Genomic DNA, 4,236 nt, shown 5'->3' with positions numbered 1-4,236 from the left:
TGTGAGGATGGAATGAAGGAGAGGAGAACAATGCTGTAAGCCCCCTGAGGAGAAAGAGGGGGCATGAATGAAGTGAAACAAAACAAATACAAAGAAATAATCCAGTCAAAAAGAATGTCTCAGTCTAGCGCTGTATCAGTGATAACAGCCATATAAAGCTGTGTCAAAGCAACATAGAACAAGTGGAATACAGGCTATAAAAACCTATACATGATATTAGATAGTCAACTAAAAGATGTGCTAAAACTAAAGTTAAAAGCCTTGAGTAGCAACTGTCTGTCCTGACCTGGATAGCCCTGGCCAGCCCGACCTCGTCAGAGCTCAGAAGCTAAGCAGGGTCGGCCCTGGTTAGTATTTGGATGGGAGACCTCCAAGGAAGTCCAGGGTTGGGACGTGGAGGCAGGCCATGGCAAACCACCTCCAAACTACTTGTGCCTTGAAAACCCCACCAGGGGTCGCCATAAGTCAGCTGTGACTTAATGGCCCTTTCTGCCACCACAGCAGGCGTCTCTTCCCACTAGACTTGCAGATTAGGTGTACAGGCCAACGGAAGCCTATTCATTTGTACTTTCTGGTATGAATGAAATAGAAGAAGAAGAAGAGATTGGATTTATACCCCACCCTTCATTACCCAAAGGAGTCTCAGAGCAGCTTACAAACTCCTTTCCCTTCCCCTCCCCACAACAGACACCCTGTGAGGTAGGCGGGACTGAGAGAGCTCTGACAGAAACTGCTCTTTTTCAAGAACAGCTCTTATCAGAAGTATGGTTTGCCCAAGGTCATCCAGCAGGTGCAAGTGGAGGAGTGGGGAATCAAACACGGTTCTCCCAGATTAGAGTCTGCGCACTTAACCACTACACCAATAGAAAGACCTCAAATATATATATGTTAATGAGGAAAATATTGGCCCTGAACAATCCTGTTGGCATGTGACTCAGTGCAAAGATGTCTAGACACTAACTAGGCAAAGATTCAGCCATGAAGAATGGTCTGCTGCACCTAATGGTTTATTTGGGGGGTGGGCAGGTCTATAAACATGGCACTGCATCAAAAAGCAGGTGAACCAATCGATCCTGAAATTAGCCCTCATGTACAGCAACGTGGTGTTTATTGCTTTTCCAATATAGCTTGTCTACCCTCTCTTCATTACTATTAAATAATACTTGTAGGTAAGAAGTCCTGGTTCCAACATGGTATCAGGTTGGAAGATGGGCTTTATTGGATAGACGTTTTCGCCACCAGTTCCACAATCTCACTCTCTCTTTTAATTAAAAGGGGGGAAGTTTATTAGATTTGATAGCTCGGGCTTTGGGAGAAACAGCTGCAGAGTAGACCGGCTTCCATCGCAGGCCGGAATGCCAAACTCATAACCCGATTTGCAGAGGACTCGCTTTCTGCAATAAGAAAACGTCCCACGCCCCCTCCTTCTGCCCCCCCTTCTCTTGTTTTGAAACACATACAGAAATGTTATTTGCCGGGGCTAAAGCAGGCTCAGAATTTCACCTGGGGTGGAAGTGAATTTGAAAGCTCCTGCTGGGGAAGAAAGAGGAGGGGGGAAAGTACCAAAGAACACAAGCGGGAGGACTGTGGAGAATCACAAGTGTGGGTGTGGGAGGGAAATAAATGATAAATACATACACACGAGTGCATTTGAACACAAAACGCCCCCGCCACTCAATTCTCAGGGGCTTGGGCAAGCTCATTTGCCCATCTCCCTCTGTGTTCTTGCCTTTAACTGACTCTGAACATGACTTCCTGAGCCACAGTCCCATTCAGGAGCCATTTTTCTGGCTCACCGGCTTGTGGAGGACTCTCGTCATGTGCAAATACAGACGGCAAGAGCAGGCACATGCTTCTTGCAAGCTCAGTTGTCATTAGGCCATTCTGGGTGTCCCCCCCCCCTTTACAAAGCCATATTTTTCTGCATATTTTTCTTGGAGTAGCCAATGAAGAATGAAATCAGAAGAGTGATTAAACCAAAGGTAAAACAAACAACTGAGAAAAAGTCTCCCACTGTCAGAACCCACAGCTAACAACGAAGTACACACATTCAGGAACGGTTATACTTTTATTGCAAAGCTATAGATGCAGTGGAGCTGCGGTGGCTCAAGTGGTTAAGACGCTGAACTGCAGGCTGTGGAAGGTCAGTAGTTCAGCAGTTCGAGACCCGGGTGCCGCATGACGGAGTGAGCTCCCGTCTCTAGTTCCAGCTCCTGCCAACCTAGCAGTTCGAAAGCAAGAAATTGCAAGTAGATAAATAGGTACCACTTCGGTGGGAAGGTAACAGCGTTCCGTGCGCCTTGGTGTTTAGTCATGCCAGCCACATGACCACGGAAACGTCTTTGGACAGCGCTGGCTCTTCGGCTTTGAAACGGAGATGAGCACCGCAACCCTAGAGTCGGATTCAACTGGCTTTCGAGCAAGGGAACCTTTACCTTTATAGATGCAGTAACACAGGCACTGTTAAGAATGGCCACAGCCAGTAGAGCATAATAGGATATAGGGTATTCGTATGCACCCCCCCATGGCATTGGCCAATTAGGCATCCTCCTGCGCGCGGGATAAGTTGGGCAACCGTTAGGTGGCTAAAGCTGAGAACTCGGAGTCTCTCACGGTACATAGGAGCTCTCCAGACAACACAACCTCCTCCTGCACATCTATAGAGATAAGCATTTCAGCAACGGCATAACAGTAGGGATAGGAATGCAAGAGCAATTAACAAGACACAGAATGAACTCCCCAACCCCCATGGCAGCATAGCTGACACCCACAGGAAAAATGTTTTTGCCCTATATCAAAGGAATCACTGATCAGATGGGAAAACTTATGAAAAAACACAACCTACAAACAGTATTCAGACCCACCAGAAAAATAAAACAGATGCTACAATCAGCAAAAGACAGAAGAGACCCCCTCACTTCTGCAGGAGTATACTGTATACCATGCAGTTGGGGACAAGTTTACATCGGGACCACACAGCGGAGCATTCGGACAAGAATAAAAGAACATGAAAGACACTGCAGACTTGGCCAACCTGAAAAATCAGCAGTGGCTGAACATAGCCTAACTCCAACAGGAGACAGTATTTTGTTCCAAGACACTGAAAGGTTGGACAACACTTTCAATTACCATGTCAGATTACACAGGGAAGCCATTGAAATTCACAAACATAAACAGAATTTCAACAGGAAAGAAGAGAGTTTAAAAATAAATAGGACATGGCTTCCTGTCCTGAAAAACACAAAAGGCTTTACATCAGACAAGAGCACTACAGATAAGGTTGGAATTTCAACAGCCTCCTCAGGAAGCAGGAAACCTCCTCAGGAAACAAAAGAACCTCCATTAGCAAGCCCATAGCCTGGGGAACTCCTACAAGACAATAACTCAGCCCTACCCACCTTCTGGAGTAGATATAAATTTGCTGCCTACCATTTTCTTCTCTCCTTGACACAGAGAGTATTCCATCTTTCTGTGTTTATACCTCTGAGGATGCCAGTCACAGTTACTGGCAAAACGTCCGGTTCTACAATGCCAAGACCACGGCCACACATCCCGGAAAATCTACAGCAACTAATCTTCTATATTTGCTGTTTTCGTTGCCTTAAGACTGCATAAGCCATGATGCACTGTGAATGCAAGTGGAAATATAACATGTGTAAATGGGGCCTTTTTGCTGAAGCAAGAAATTGAAAATGCGGAGAGGAATCAACAGTGAAAACAGAACTGGCTGAGAATTGAATAGGCAGATGGGTTTTTCTACAGAGGTCTCCTGCTCAGGCTGTGAAAATAGAACTGAAAATGGTTTCGCACATGCCTGCGCCAAAGTGCTTGCATGGCCTGTTCCACAAAACCACCTCCAATGAGGATTGTCACAGATCTATTTCACTGCATTTAGAGCCAATAAACGTTTCAAAATGCATGAAAAATACTTTGTGGGGGGAGGATGCTTTCCACCCCAAAAGTAAATTTCTCTCTCTCATAGAGCTTTGCTAATCTTTCCTACAATGACTTCGGGGCAATCTGAATCTAGGAACTATAAATAGGAGGGAAGGCCTTGAGTTACCACTCACAGCAATTCCATCGAGGGGACAGCTCTGTGATATATTCAACAACCTGCAAATGCCTCACTCATTTTGTCCAGGGAGTGTTTGCAAAACCAAACACAGCTTGTTTTGAGTGAACCTGATCCACAGTATGATTTCAGGTGCAGGCGGAACCCGGGCCAAAAATCTGCTG

Source organism: Gekko japonicus, unplaced genomic scaffold (assembly GCF_001447785.1).
Source record: "Gekko japonicus isolate JY-2015 unplaced genomic scaffold, Gekko_japonicus_V1.1 scaffold1216, whole genome shotgun sequence".
Taxonomy (NCBI): domain Eukaryota; kingdom Metazoa; phylum Chordata; class Lepidosauria; order Squamata; family Gekkonidae; genus Gekko; species Gekko japonicus.
Note: the sequence above shows the minus strand (reverse complement) of the source record.